The sequence below is a fragment of the Castanea sativa genome, chromosome 4, assembly GCF_040712315.1.
Source record: "Castanea sativa cultivar Marrone di Chiusa Pesio chromosome 4, ASM4071231v1".
Lineage (NCBI taxonomy): Eukaryota > Viridiplantae > Streptophyta > Magnoliopsida > Fagales > Fagaceae > Castanea > Castanea sativa.
Window position 1 is genome coordinate 19,575,530 of NC_134016.1, and position 16,806 is coordinate 19,592,335.

At 34.8% G+C, this 16,806-nt stretch overlaps 2 long non-coding RNA genes across 2 annotated transcripts; both read left to right on the forward strand.

The window, feature by feature from the left end:
• Positions 1 to 244: 244 nt before the first annotated feature.
• On the forward strand, positions 245 to 1,302 carry LOC142630803 (uncharacterized). The gene is made up of 3 exons (XR_012843440.1): positions 245 to 284; positions 968 to 1,087; positions 1,202 to 1,302. It is a non-coding gene; the product is annotated as an uncharacterized LOC142630803 (long non-coding RNA).
• Positions 1,303 to 1,407: 105 nt separating this feature from the next.
• LOC142630995 (uncharacterized) lies at positions 1,408 to 16,582 on the forward strand. The gene is made up of 14 exons (XR_012843482.1): positions 1,408 to 1,504; positions 2,230 to 2,310; positions 3,486 to 3,595; positions 3,695 to 3,866; positions 5,449 to 5,483; positions 5,960 to 6,172; positions 7,996 to 8,155; positions 9,228 to 9,291; positions 9,628 to 9,946; positions 11,865 to 11,949; positions 13,925 to 14,046; positions 14,817 to 14,884; positions 15,245 to 15,330; positions 16,058 to 16,582. It is a non-coding gene; the product is annotated as an uncharacterized LOC142630995 (long non-coding RNA).
• Positions 16,583 to 16,806: the final 224 nt, after the last annotated feature.

The window sequence follows — 16,806 nt, forward strand, 5'->3', positions numbered from 1 at the left end:
AAATGAAAATCTGATCCTCTCTCTCTCTTCAAACGGTTTAAATTCATCTTCTATGTTTCTCTGAAGTGAAGCAAGGAGAGGAAGGAAGTCTCGCGATAACTCTACCACTCTCCAACAACACTGTTGCCAGTGGAGATCTATCCTTTAACCCTAACCCCACCAAGAAGTCTTGCGATACCAAAGGAGGTTGTCACCGCCGTAAGCAGAAGAACTCCAAGGCCTGCCAAGCCCCCTCCAGCGTCACTGATGACGATGATTCCAAGGAGAACAACGATCCTCAACAGGTTTTTTTTTGGGTGTGATTTCATTTGTATGGGATATTGGAATCTGTGATAGCAAAGGTTGCTTAATGTTTAGTGGATTTTGGTTTATGATAGTTGAAGTTAGGATTTATCATTTACGTGTGTTGAATTGAGTGGAGCATGGAGTTTTTCTTTGTGATTTATTTCCTGCTTTGTTTGTTTGTTTAGAAACCGAAGGAAAACAAGAGAAAGATTATAGGAAACTAGCACTTGATGAGATTTATTAAAAACTATTTAAATTAAAGAAAATATTTCACGAATATCTTTGAAATTGAGCAATGAAGTAATTGTTCTTGAACTCGAAGAAAAAGGAATATAAGCTTGAACTCTTTAAGGTGTAACATTTATGGGGGTAAAATTTTCTGTTTGGATATTTGAAATCTGGATAGAAGGTAACCCTTTTGGAAACAAAGTAATCTTCCCTCTCTCTGATGGAGTTTAATTGAGAGTTTATTTCTGTTTAGTTTTCACATTACTAGAGAAGAAAAACTGAATAAGATAGATGAATTTCGTCTTCAAATTAAGCTGGTTTTGCATTAGCTTGAAAAAAGAGTATTAAGATCTTATAATACCCATATTCATGTTGTCCAATGAATTATAAATCAGGAAGTTTTGTTACATGGTTCTGAACATGTTTATTTCTCTTATATGTTGGAAATTTGTAGACATTTCCGCAAGTTGAAGTGGAGTATGTCCCAGAGCCTGCTGAGCTTGATGATGGAATGGATGAAGAATTTAGAAAGATTTTTAGCAAATTCAGTTTCCGTGAAACTACCGAGACTCAGGTTAAAGGAATCCTCCCCCATCCCTTTTTATGTAATATTGACTTTATGTTATTCTATTTTCCGCTAGGAGAAGTATGAGCCTGACATGATGCATTAATTATTCTACCCATTCAGGATAGTGATAACAAGGATGAGTCTGCTGAAAATGCAGCCTCAACCATGAAGGCTGACTCAGACTCAGTCTCAGAAGAACAGGACAACCCACAAAAAGAGAGGTGTGTCGAACAAGAAGAGGAGGGTATATATGACTTGTTAATAAATATATCAATCGATATTTTGTATATTTTCATATAGTTGTTATGATTGCAACAGTTTGTCATAAAAGATTAAAGGATTTCTGTTTTTGTCTTTCAACTACAACGGCGGATGAAGATTGCTTAACTGAAGCAAATTTTCTCAAGGCCTGATGTTGTTGAGGTAGGGATATTTGCTTGTGCTTTGTTGTTTCTTCTTATTATTCTTCTTGTTATTGTTCTGTGGTTATATACATTTCATTCATTTCTAGGTGTGGGATGCAACCTCTGCAGACCTGAAGTTGTTGGTGTTTTTGAAATCATACAGGAACACTGTGCCTGTCCCAAGGCATTGTTGTCAGACACATAAATTTTTGCAGTTTAGTAAGCATCACTAGAATTGAAGACTAAGGGTTAAAAATTAAAATGTGCATGCATGACTTGTGGAAATAGTGAACCTGTGGGATTTAGAGAATAGGGTGTAGGAAGATCAAGTTGATAAGGTTTCTCTTATATGCGTATATGTGGTTCTTGCAGGGGAGCTGCTGTGACAATCATGGAGACTAGACTTGTAGGTGTTTGGCAATGAGCACCCTTAAATGATTTCTTTGTTCATGTATTTGCTGGTGGGGGTGGGGGGGCTTTGATATTTATATGATGCCATATATGGGGAAATTTTAACTCTTTTAGTTTTATAAAAGAGTACCTTTGCATGATATATGTTGGGGATTTGTTTACATTTGAGTTGCTAATTAATCTGCTTTGAATTTACAGATGCCTTTCCATTGTGCTTAATATGCTTGGGCTGAATTCCTCTTAAATTTGAAAATTTTTTACTCTTGCAGAATTATCATTCTATTTTGCTAGTGCAATTACTTGTGTCTCATTATTGGGTATTCTTTTTTCCAGGGCAAGTGTGGTATTGAGAAACAGCCATTTCAGCTTCCTAATTTTTTTTTTGCGGCAATATGAATTGAGAAAATCAGACAGGTTAGTACAATTTCATGATTTTGAGATGAGGAATAATAAAATTATCTTTGTGTAGCTGTATGGCCACCTTTATCTTGTCAAAAAATTTTCGTTGTGGGATGTTTTTGGCTTTATATTATTATTATTATTATTATTATTTTCCTGTTACATTTTTTCCCATCTCCATGGTCCTTGTAGCTGTTTTTCTATTGTTAATCTTGAAACTTTTCCTGGTGTTTTGAGTCTCAGCTATATCTTTTAAGTTTTTTTTTTCCTGGATAAGTAATAAATACCTTAAAAATGTACAAAAGAGCATGACCCTTTTACATGAGATGTATTCAAAAGATTTTCCCCAGAAAATCTGGTGAGGGGGTTTTCCATGCCGCTGCTGGCTGATGATGCCTATGTCAGAGAGGAAGACTAATGGGCTTTTTTGTGCTTTCATATGGTTTAGACTAATGGGTTTTTTTCCTGGATTCTGATTTTTTTTTAATTGAATTTTAAGTTCCTATTGATTTTGATTCTTGTCAGTAATGAAAAACTTCTTTGGTCAGAGAGGAAGATTAAGTTCCTGTTGATTTTGATTCATTATATAACTAGATGCTTACACATAGAAAATAAACATTCATTCAATAATAGTAGTGATTTATGAGTTGTTGATTTTACCTACTTGAGAGATCTCCGCTGAGTAGTATGAATAAGTCACTTCGCATCAAATTTTTAATAAAGTTAAATTGGATACATACATGCCTCAAAATTTTATATATATATATATATATATATATTATAGATGATGCGCTAAAAAAGGAATGCAATAAGAAATATAACAAATAAAAATTATGCATTAGGATTTTTAAATTTATCAATGGTTAGGGTTAGAGGTATTTTTGATAGATGACTAATTTTTCCAAAAGCTTAAATTTTTAGAAAATGGTATATGTAATTATTTATCTAATAATTCTAATGCTTTCTCTCATGTGTGGGTTGAGACTCCCCTTTAACAAGTGGAGCTCAACACATGGAATTTAAATGAAAGGCAGAGCAAAGACAAAATTTAAATTCAGGATCTCGTGCTTTGATAGTATTATAAATTACCAATTGTCTCAAAAGTAAGTTTAAGTAGTCAAGAATTGAGGGAATTTAATTATTTAAACATTACTGACCCACACTCCATTTCTATGAATTGCTTAGCACAGCTTCACTGCTTAGGGGTTCTTTTGAACTGTCAGACGAATAATCTCTATGCCCACATCAAAGATAAATGTGGCCTTTTTTCCAATCTTGTTGCAGGTCTTCAATTGCCAAGGTAACAAACAAAGCAGCTTGGATTTTTAAGAAATTTTCATTTTATGTTTTTTAGTATGTACTGCATTATACTTAAGTCCTCGATTCCTTTTTATCACAGTGAGGAGATCTGGGGGGAAATCATGTTTGTTCTGCACAAAGTTTCTATCTTCCAATATGCATCAGAAGATGGTGAACTGATGTTTTATTAGCCTTTTGTCCTAAGCTCTTGCACCTGGTGGGGAATACCCTCATGAAGACCCAAGTTGATGACGTCCACTTGAATTGTCTAGGTTTATCATCAATTGCGCCTAGTCATCTCTTTCTTTGTTTCTTGCAAATTCAATTTCGGTTTCTACTTATTTCCTTTGGGATGTCTAGTTGGAGAGGTAGCAAGACGTGACCAGAATTTTGGTCAGGATCAAATGCCAAGAGCCCTTTCCATTTTGGTGTTAGAATAATAAGAACAAGAGCCTCAATCACTAAATAATCATACATAGGACATCTAAGTTACATTTCATCATGATATTATATGGTGATGTTAAGGGCTTTTTAGATTTGACATGAACATTTAACATGGCACAAAAGCAATTTGATTTAATTTTCTTTGATACATTTCAAGTGTGGTTGGAAGGATTTAAACACTAGATGTCTCTGTTGGAAACACTAGAAGATGCCATCTGACCTAAAGGTCATTGGCAAGCACTTTAAATGGCTCATGAGCAAGTAATGAGTTTCATCAAAGAGAATAAACTTGTTTAAGCTAGCTCTAAAAATCTAGGGTGAACTCTAGAAACCTGTTGCCCATATATTGGACTCAACTATAAGGCAAAACTTGTTGAATACTATATAGCCACAAGTAGCCGTCACTCTGGTACAAATTAAAAACTCACCAGTCCAGATGCCACTATATCATTTTTAAATCATGATCATTTCATTTTCATCAATATCATTGTTTTCTTTCAACAAACAGTTTTCAAGTCATTCTTGCTTAGCACTTTTGACGGTGTTTGCTCAGAGAGGGTTTTTCGCTAGGGTGAATGCAAATGAGGAAAGCAGCATTATTCTATATGAAGCAGATAATTTCATGCAAGAACCTAAAGATAGAGAAGATGGGCCTCGTTTGAATATCATTTTTGCTGAGGCCATCAAAGGTCCATTGCTTTTGTCAGGCAGACAAGTCCAACTGGGCACACTATATTTACTGTTTCATTATTTGTCTTGCGAAGGTGCTTCAAGATAGCAGACCCAAGTCCTGGTGGAAGAAAATATTGCAGATTTTGTGTTTGAAATACTTATGTCCTGTTTGGTTGGTTAGTTCTAATTAACATTTTCATATTTTAAACAACCTTACACACATTTCAACACACTTTTTCACCCATACATATATCAAAAACACCCAAACAACATTACTCAAACTAACCAACCAAACAGGCCCTTAGATTGTCAGGTGAAGTAACTTGCATTGCATATTAATTCAAACAAAAAGCAAAAGGGTGCTCTGCATAATTTAACATGAGTTGTTAGAGTACCTGCTATAACCAGAGATGCTGCCTTTTAGGCTGGCCAATGATTGATCAAATCAAATAAATGGTTCGGTTCATGGAAAATTTGCATATCTTGTCTAGCCTGCCTCAATACTTCTCATATAAAAATTGTTCTTGAAAAACTTGATTCTAATTATGTTATTTGCTGAATATCTCCAAGCTAAATGAATTAATGTGTATCAGCCTTGTGCAATTTGTATACTCTTTAGGTCTCTCTCTCTATTTCTATCTATCTATCTATCTATCTAATTTAAAAAAAATTAATAGTGAATTTATTGTCCTGCAAACTCTAGTGTTGTGCTAATGAACTTTCTCTATTTACAAACAGAATGTAAGGATCCAGTTGTCAACTCTTGCATTCAGGTACTTGAATTAATTTTCATGTTCCTGTTGTTTTAAAAGATTTTTTAAATTTAGTTTCTATGTTTCTCCTCTGAAATTTGTGACGTGAAGTTTATTGATTAATATGATCTTTCATGTATAACTACTTTAAAAAAAAAAAAAAAAATTGTTCTTTGTAGCTCAAACCGATTCCTTGTGTTTACAAAGAAACTTTATTTGGATCTTGTTATGGAAGCTTATCTTAAAAATACTGTGAGAATAGAGAAGTAGTAATGAAGGAAACATTTATAAATTTTTTTTAAGAATAGCCAAAGAAAATGTTTCTGAAGTGTGCGGATCATACAGATTTGAGAGATCAAAACCTTTCTCCCATAAAAAATTGATAGTTTTAATGTTTGAAGATTAGCCATCTGGAATTTTTTTTATTTTCCATTCTGTATTGATTGTATATATATGTGTGTGTGTGTATTATTAATTGTTTGTTTCTCCAACTACAGTTGATAACAAGGATCCAAGCAAGGCAATTTCCCTGTTGTGGTCTGCCATATAAATGCTGGGGACCAGGTTTATATGCCTTGAAAGACATGGCAATTGTGATGAAAAAATTGGATTAATCTGATGAGGCAATTGAGGCTATCAAATATTTTCATCATCTCTGCCCTTATGATTCTCCGGAATCTCTTGACAATGTGTTAGTTGAACTCTACAAGGTAAAACTAAAATCAGTTTTATCCAATAAATAGTTTCTTATATTTTACTTGCCGTTCTTTGTCATTTGCTATTTAGCTAGTTACATATATTCCATTGCCTTAGAAATGTTAGTTGGGTGAAATGCTTGTATCAACTATAAAGGTTTAGGGATAAGATACTAGATCTTGTTGCTGTAGAGATGGGAAACATATGATTCATATGATGAAAACTCTTACTTATGATTCATAACATGATGTGTAGGCATGTAATTAAGTACACCAATTTATACTCATTAAAAAAAAGTTGACACCAATTTATATAATGCTTATTGTTGATGTAACCTTTTGGTCTTGATGATTTGTTAAAGTACGCAATGAATAACAGAAAATTTGAATCCTGTAGTCATCATTATTACTAAAAAAAGAATACCGAAAATGAAAATCCCAAATGATTATGATTGTTGAACTATATTTTATTTTTTAATTTTAGAATTGGATACCTTAACGTCTATTGTTGGGAGCTGAATTGATCTTTAAGGTTGTGATTGGATGAAGAATTTGAGAAATTCTTAGAATTTTTAAATTGAAGGGATTTCAATTGATGGGAATTTTAATCCCATTAATCTAAATCTCTATTGTTAAGATAAGTATAACTAAGAACTTAGAAATTAGAGTAGTATAATCTTTTCAATGATGATGGTAATGGTAGTGGCAATGATTTGGTGATGACGGTAGAATGGTGGTGGATGTTATGGGATGTTATGACAAGTGGCAAAGGTAGCAACACATGATGGTGGTGGTAGCATTGACAGTGGTGGTGATGGTATTGGCATTAGCAACATCAGTGGTAATGATGTGAAAAGCAATGGTGGGTTGAGATAATTATGGTGGTTGAAATTTGTACAATGATAGCTTCTTCCGCGATTTTCTCTTTTGGGGCTTTGTATGTCCTCCATAGAATTTGAACTTGGGCTATGGATAAAACTAAGTTCACTCTATTGTTAAAGCAAACAAGTGAAATCCATTTTGGAAATTCCAAAATTGCAACCAAGTAAAATCCTACATAAAAATCTCTTATGCAAATAGTACATTACTGAATTTCCAACTCTGAAAGTAACTAGACCTAAAAGGACAATCTTCAACACCACCACCACCATTATTACATCTTTAAACTCACCGTAATACTATCAGCCATACCACTCTGGCCCTACTGCCTTTATCGTGTCTGTACACCACCTCTTAACTGCCATATTGACTCCCTTTTGCCACCACTGCCTCTGCGTACTTTGTAGTTACAACCACTCGGGCATCAATTTATAAGTGTGCTGGATTTAAGGTTTGTTCTCGTTGGAGCACAACTCCATGCTGGTTGTTCCTGTTATGTTAGAAGTTCTTGGAATGGACTCAATGATTACTTGTTTAGCATGTTGCAGGCCACATCTTCTGGTAATTTTAGGATCAACATATTGTAACTTTGCTTTCAGAATTGTAAGTAGGCAATTTATGGCATTTGCTTCAAATTGAATATTTTTTGCTTATGCCATTGATTTTTTTTTTTTTTAAATTTGAGAGGGGGGGGGGGGGGGTGGGGGGGTTGGGGTTGCTTAAGAGCACCCTAATTTGTATTGATTCTGAGTGTTTAATTGTCAACGGTTGGGTTTGAAAAAAAATTCTATGGCAAGCGTAGAAGGAGAATTAATTATCATATGCTAAACTATTCACATAAACACTCAAGTATGTCCAAATGGCATCTCCTTCCCTCTAGGGTATGTTCGTTCCATATTGTTGTGTGAGTTCTAAGTATATAAGAAAAAACAAAGCTGAATTGTCTGGTTTTATTATAGGTACCCCAATCCGTTAGCATTTACATGTTGTATGCTCTACAACCCCCTCTGTGGTATAAGCCAGAGCATGTAGCTGTAAACAAGCTTGAGGTACCTTGTGGGGTGTCTGAACTGAAGCAATATGATGGACCTCAGTTTTTTGTTATTCCTGGAAACCATGGTTTGTATAAATTCTGAGTCTAAGCCTTTCACGATTTACTTTTGTTCCTCCGCAAAAGAGAAAAGCTTTTGGAACTGATTCTTTTGTTTTCATTTATGAATTTATTTCTGCATTTATTTGATAACATGAACTAGTATCAAATATTAGACCCTGATTTTGCCCATTAAGAAGCCCTTAAACTTTGTAACCGTCTAGATTGTCACTATGGTGAAATAATATTCTCTTTTTGAACGTAGATTGGTTTGATGGTCTTAATACCTTTATAAGACTTATATATCATAAAAGCTGGTTGGGAAGGTGGTTTGATGGTCTTAATACCTTTATAAGATTTATATATCATAAAATCTGGTTGGGAAGGTGGGGTTTATGCCTCAAAAGAAGAGTTATTTTGCTTTGCAACTCCTTAAAAGGTGGTGGGTATTTGGTCTCGATCTAGCACTCCTTGGTGATATTGATGTATACCAATTCAAATTCTTTTCAAAAGTAGTAAAGAATGAGGTATTTCTTCTTTTCCTTTTTTGCTATTTTAATACTCTTCTGAAAATATCACAAGTGGATGATATTGGTGGTGCACCAGCAATCTTACCAAATGGTATGCTTACTGCATGAGAGTTGTTTCCATGGTCCCCTTGTTATTGTCTTAATCTTGTTGGGTTGAACCTGATGTCTATAATCAAATTTTTGGAGATGGGCATATTACATTGTGTCTGTTACACATGTTGACAAGCACTATACACTACAAAAAAATTGAATTGTTTCAACCCAAGGCACTTCAATGGCTCTGCTCAGCTTCACGTGGTAGAGATTTTTCACACTCATTTTGTTTATAAAACTCACCAGAGCTTATGAATAATATAGATTCATTTTCAAGTTATGAAGCTTGGAATTGGTAATCTATTTTTCCCCTTTTATTTGTTATTGTTTTGTTCAAATGAATACAAAGCCTGCATTCTTTTTTCTTTTTGTAGAATCTTGTTTATTCTTTTGTCGATTTTGTATTTTTGATATTCGAGTAATGAATTTTTATGGACGTGATTAATTCAAGTAAAATTTTTTCGGTGATTTATATCAGGTGCAAGAAACTAATGTAATTGCAGGAAGGATCACTGTCACATCAATCCGATGGTAGAACTGGGGTAAGTTTTTCAGTGTATCTGCTATGCTCATAAACTAGTTATTCTGCCCAAGGTTGCAGGCGGCCCATTTTTCTTTTGTAATGTACTTTAGCCACTAGCCAGAGAAAGCTATATAGTGCTTAATGCATGTACACATATGCAGTATATTGATGCCTTATGCATCCAAAGAAGGAAAAGCTTAAATAAAAATTCAAGTTATTCTAAAATAAGTAAACTCAATAGCCATTGCAAGAGAGGGAGAACTGGAGCTCGAAAAGATTAGTTTTATGATGCTTTCAGTTAGTCATATGAAAAATTTGTTCATATTTATTTATTTTTTAATTATTCCATCCACAGTGTAAGCTATTAGCAGTGCTAGGGACAAAATGTTATTTCTGAAAACAGGAGGGAAGTCCCTAACATTACTCAAACCTCAAGAGTGGTTAGTATAATTTATCCTATTCTTTTATTACTCCCACGAAGAAAGAGGAAACTTTCCCCAGGGACTGAATGTGAGTCGCATAACAATTAGTAGTTCAAATGGAGGACTGGCATTTTTAACTAACTGCTTTTGTGGCTGATGTGTATATAAACGCAGCAGAATTCTCGTCCATATTGTTTTCCTATTGAGGTGAAGTCATTGATACATAAAATACTCAATCTCAATTCTCAAACAGTAAGTATTTTGTTTTGCTATCTGCATATCCTAAAACTGCAAGCATTTTGTTTCTCTATACGCAGATCATAGAATTGGTTTTGTTGTTTACTCATATACATTCATTATGCATGCTTTATTTAGCAAGTCCATTGGGTCCCAATTGCTTGATCTGAATTACTTGATAAGATAGATTGGTTAGATGTAATTCATGCAAAGTCAATCATAAGATGATCTTATAATGCTATTCCTCTTTAAAGAGCTGATATTTATTGCTAGTTTCTCGTTCCCTGCTTGTAACTTTAGGAACAAATGCAGAGCATATAGCATACAAGCAAAAGGACAGATATATATGTATATATATGTGTGTGTGTGTGTGTGTGTGTAACCTTATATGTGCATGGGGTTTTATGAGTAGTTTGTATCATGAATGGCTTTAGTTTAGTTTGTGTGTGTGTGTGTGTGTGCGTGTGTGTGTGTGTGTAACCTTATATGTGCATGGGGTTTTATGAGTAGTTTGTATCATGAATGGCTTTAGTTTAGTTTGTGAAAGAGTTTTGTCTGGAATTGCTTTGCTTAGCTTGTTTTATGATAATGAATGCATTGTAGATAATTTCTTTTGGGTAAAATTTCAAACTTCCTTAAACTTTGAGAAATACCCAAATTCTGTTGCTAAGCAGGATAAAAATTTCCTATTTTGTGTTTCTTTTTTGAATGAAGTCTGTGTGCGACGTTGATGTGGTTAAAATTCATAGACCGTTCACTTAATTATACATATAGGAATATGATTTCTTTGGATTAGTCCTATAATGATTACAGGGGCTTATATGCATTTCTCTGTTGAATGAGAAGAAGAATGAAGCATGATTAAAGTTAGTGTTAATATGTTTATTGTCATTTAGAAATTTATAGAAGTGTGGACTTATGCCAACAAACATTTCCATTACTCTCTTATGGCTATTCTTTTGGCTAATAGTCATTAGCTACATTTTTGGCCTTCTTGTTATTCTTATAAGAATTTGAAAGATATCAATCTCAACTGGTGCAGACATTAGTGTTTATGCACGACAAAATATTTTTTCTTATTTTGAAATAGCTAATTTTATATATACAGAAAATTAAATAATTTTATGATGCTACTACTAACAAACGTACATCCTTGTGTTTCCACTTTATCATAATATTCGAGCGACATAGAACAAATGCTTTGATATCCACTCACATTTGCACTCATGTGGATGATGATAGATCTATTTGCTGGAAGGCTTATTATTTTAGGAAAATGGTCCACTTATTTGTCTTTGAAATGAAGGGGGCCCATTTCATCGTCAATATTTAGTTTTCATAAATCCAAGGTTGTACATGGTGCCACATCATTTAAAATCAATTATCATGCCTGATTGAATACAAAACTTGTACTCCATTTTATTTGCAGAAATCGAGGCCCACTTTGATGGTGTTGCGCTTGAGCTCTCTTTTCACTAGCAAATTTACTGACTAGGAGCTAGTGCTTTTGTATGTTACGCTAGGGACTTTACTTTGTTTTGATAAATAGGCCAGGGGACATCTTCATTCATTGATTTTCATATGTGATGCTTTTAGGATGTTTGCTATCTAATCAGTTACCTTTGCTAGTGATCTGTGACTCAAGTAGGATGTTTGTGACATTATGCTTGCATTTGCTTTTGGGTAATTCCCCATCTATATAGCTTGGGTTTCAGTGTTTTAGGCCAAATTTTGCAATGTCTAAGTTCCTGTGGCATATGTTGTTTTGTATCCAATAGACAATGTCTATATCTCTTTTGTCTCTAGTTTTAGCATTTCTTCCTCATCTTGTTCTTGCAGTATCTTAGCATTTTGGGATTATTGGTCAGCATTCTAATTTATATATATATGTATATATATATATATATATATATATATAATGTTTTTTCTCAAGTTGCTGTAAATACTGTCCTTCAAGATGAGAAGGGATTTCTTGACCATATTATCAAGTCTACCAACATGAAGTGCCTCACACCACTGTAAGTTATATAACTCTGCATTAACCTTTCTTTACCTTATTATGCTAATTGACCAAGGGTCTGTGTGTGTGTGTGTGAATCATTTAAATGTATTAGTAATCATATTTGTCTCTTCTTCTTTGTTTTTTTTGGGGGGGGGGGGGGGGGGGGGGGTTATTTCTATATTGATTGAACCATTGTGAATTATGATGTACAGTATAAGAAAATGTCTTACTCTTGTTTGGAGTCTTGGATGTATGTCATGTTATACAGTGTTTGTTTCTCTTTTAGTTTAGGTAAGATTTGAGAGGAATACAAATTTCATTGTTAATTTTGGTTTATGGCATGCACAAAGATGATATAGAAATGTTGTAGCATAGTTTGGGAAAGAAATCTATGATCATTCCTGTAAAAATCGCCTTATTTTACCCATTTTTTCATATAAAATGCTCATCACGTGATTTTTTTTCTCGTAGTACCATGTTAGCCACCTGCTCCCATTCCTTTTTGGGTTCTTCTTTATCTACTATGCCATAAATAATTGTAAATAGAAATTAAATAATTGCCCAGTCAACATGATATAATTTTTAGGGTGTCGGAACTTGGTGTAGGCAACCTTGACACCTTATATTAAACGATGGAAAAAAAAAAATCAAATACAGTGGTTTTGACTTGATTTATATTTTCTGATCCTAAACTAATTTAAATTTAGCTTGTCAGTCTTCATGTGTTAGTAGTAATATGATGAAGCAGTGATGGGAATTTTTTTGGGTTACTAATTCTTAAAAAATTGTAGCATATATATGTATGACCTCACTTTTCAACTTATTGTTTTTTGTTGAACACAAACTCTATTGGTCAATACACTTGATTTATCTTTTGTTGCCCATTCTGTGTTTTTTATAAGTACATATATTCTAAACATAACTAATAAAAGGCTAAAAGGGGTGCAACCTAATATAGGGGAAGAGTAAACAAAGGATGAGCTAACAAGAAAGGACAGAGATTAAAAGAAAAATGGTTTTTATGTTAGTGTTGATTGGGATTATGATGATTGGTTTTTTATGTTAGTGATCATGCAATTGCACGTTGTTGCGCTCAAATGCTTGACGATTGTGCTTGATTGCTGAGGTGATTAGCGGCAATATGTATGTGTATTTGAGTCCTTACATACTCATTCTTGTATGCTCACATACTTGTATGCACTCATGCTTACATGATGCTCATATGTTCAATTAAGTGTCACTCTTTCATAAGACTTATTCATTAATTCTTATTAAGCATCAAACCTTTGTTTGAATTCACATGTGCACATACTTTGATGACAATGTATCTATATGCTTGGAGGTTGATGTACTCATGTAGTTGGATGCTTGTGCACTCACATGCTTTGATGATCATGCATAAATGCTAAGGTACTTTGACGGTAAGATGTATGTGTACTTAGATGCTTAAATTCTCATGTGCTTGTATGCTCACTGATGTATTTGCTTTGATGATCACATGCTCACATGACTACTTGCTTTAATAATAATAGGCTCATATGTTCACACGCTTTGATGATCATATGCTCTCATGTTTACATGCCTTAATGAGCGTATGCTCCCATGTCTACATGCTTTGATGATCAAATGCTCACATGCCTGTATGCCCCCAAACAAATACATTTGGATGCTTTGATGATCACATGCTAACATGCCCTTATGCTCTGATGCTCACATATTCTTACATGCTTGCCTGCTCACATGTCTACACCCTTCAATGATTGTATGCTTCCATGTTCACATGGTTGATTTCTCACATGCCTGGATACTCACATGTTTGAATGCTCACACACTCACCTGCCCTAATGATCACATGTTCCTATACTCACATGCCTTGATGATTACTTGCTCCCATGCTCACATGCTTTGACAATGCTCCCTATGCTTATATGCATTGATGATTGCATACTCTCATGGTCACACACAATGATATTCAAATGTTTGATAGCCAGGCACATGTACACTTGATGATGTCTATATACTTGGAGGCTTAAGTGATCATGTAGTTCGACGTTCGTATGCTCAAATGCTTTGAAGATTGTGCTTGAATGCCGAGGTGATTGGGTGGTAAAAGGTATGTGTACTTGAGTGCTTAAATACTCATGTGTCTAGTTTCATACTTACATGCTTGTATACCCTCATGCGTAATTGCTCGTGTACAATCAAATGTTGCTCCTTCATAAGCCTTATTGATTAATTCTCATTAAGCATCAACTCTTTGTTTATATCTACATTTGCGCACAATTGGATGATGATATGCTTGTATGGTCACATGTTTGTATAACCTCATGCTTGAATGCTAACATGTTTGAATGCTTACTCGCTCACATGCTCCCATGCTCATCCTTTGCTCATATGCCTTAATCATCACAAGCTCCCATGTTCACATGCTTTGATGATTACATGCTCCCATGCTTTGATAATATACTAATATGCTAATATGCTAATATGCTTTGATATCCATATATATGCTTTTGATATTCACATGTTTGATATCCATACATACGCACTCACACTTTGATGATGATATGTCTATACGCTTAGAGGCTTAAGTGATCACGCTGTTTGGGCGTTTATGCGTTTAAATGCTTTGATGATTGTGCTTGAATGTTGAGGTGATTGGGAGGTAAAAGGTATGTGTGCTTTGATGCTTAAATACTCAAATGCTTTTTTGCTCACATGCGTTTCTGCTCTCATGCTTGTGTACTTTCATTCTTAAATGCTTACATGCTCAATTAAGTGTCACTTCATAAGACTTGTTCATTAATTCTCATTAAACAACAATTTTTTCTTTGTATCCACATGTGCTCACACTTGGATGACGATATATTTATATGCTTGGAGGTTGACTTGCTCATGCAGTTGGAAGCTCGTGCACTCACATGCTTCTATGATCGTGCTGAAATTCTAAGGTGATTCGAGAGTACGATGTGTTTAATTGCATGCTTGATTGATCACATGTTTGGATGCTCACATGCTTTGACAATCACATGCTCCCATGTACATGTTTGGATGCTCACATGTTTGATTGTTCACATGTTCAGATGCTTTGACAATCACATGCTCCCATGTTCACATGCCTTGATAATCATATCTCGCATGATCAAATGCTTTGATGATCACATGCTCCCATACTCACATAGTTTTATGATCTCATGCTTGTATGCTTTGATGATTGCAAGCTCCCATGCTCACTGGTTTTAATGTTCACTAGTTTGATATCCACACATATGGGCACACACTTGAATGATGATTTGTCTATATGCTTGAAGGCTTAAGTAAAAATGCAGTTGGACGTTCATACACTCAAATGCCTTGATGATTGTGCTTGAATGCTAAGGTGATTGGGCGGTAAGAGGTATGTTTACTTAGGCGTTTAAATGCTCATATGTTTGTATGCTCACATACGTGTATGCTCTCACACTCATATGTTCAATTATGTGTCACTCCTTTAGAGGACTTATTCATTAATTGTCATTAAGCACCATACCTTTCTTTATGTTTACATGTGCATACACTTGGATGATAATATATCTATATACTTGGAGGCTAATGTGCTCATGCTGTTGGATGTTCGTGCACTCACATGCTTTGATGATCATGCCTAAATACTAAGGTGATTAGACGGTAAGATGTATGTGTACTTGGATGCTTAAATGCTCATGTGCTTGTATGTTCACAAACTTTGTTAATCACATACTCACATGTCTACATGATTTGATGATCACATGCTCCTATGTTCAAATGCTCTAATAAATACATGCTCCAATGTTCACATGCTTCAATGATCGTATGCTCCCATGTCTACATGTTTTGACGATCAGATACACACTTGCTTGTATGCCATTTGCCTCATTAGTTTGGACACTTTGATGATCACATGCCCGTATGCTATCATGCTCATATGTATATACATGTTTGATTGCTCACATGTCTACTTGATTTGATTATCGTATGCTCCCTTACACACATGCTTGATTGCTCACATGTTTGGATACTTACATGTTTGAATGCTCATACGCTTACATGCTCCAATGATCACATGCTCCCATGCTCATATGCCTTGATGATCACATTGGTGGCAGACGGCTCCCAGAGGCAAAAGGAGTCGCGGACTCGCGGTGGCTCACAAAGGAAAGATTTCTCCTTTTGTGGCTTTGTCTTTTTCTAGCAAGCAAGCAAAAGGTGAGAGAGAATGTTATGGGTTTGTGGCAGATTCCGGTGTAGATCAGTGGTAGGTCTATGGTTTTGGTGGTGGTTGTTAACTGTGGTTTGTTGTTTTGGGTTTGTGGCAGATTCCAGTGGGTCTATGGTTTTGGTTATGGTTTTTTTTTTTTTGGGTTTGTGGCGGATCTGGTGGGTCTGTGGTGTTTTTTTGTTTTGGGTTTTTGGTGGTGATTTGTGGTTGTTGTGGTTGGTGGTGTGGGTGATTGTGGTGGTTGTTTTGGTTGTTGGTGGTGGTTTCAGTTTTGAATGGTGGTAGTAGTGGTAGTTGAGTTTTAGTGGTTGGCTTGATCCGGGTTGTTCTGTTCTAGGCTTGGGTTTGGGGATGATGAGAGAGAGAGAGAGAGAGAGAGAGAGAGAGAGAGAGAGAGAGAGAGAGAGAGAGAGAGAGAGAGAGAGAAAGAGATAGGGGAGAGGAGAGAGAGATGGTAGTTTTATATTTATTATATTTTAGGAAGTTTATCTCTATTTATTAAAAAGATTTAGAAAATTAGTTATGTCTTTAAAAAATATAAAAAATACTCCTAATCTAATTAGATAATCATTATTCTTAAAAATTAAAAAATAGGGTTAAAACTGTAATTCAACAAAATGAAAAAAAAAATACCGG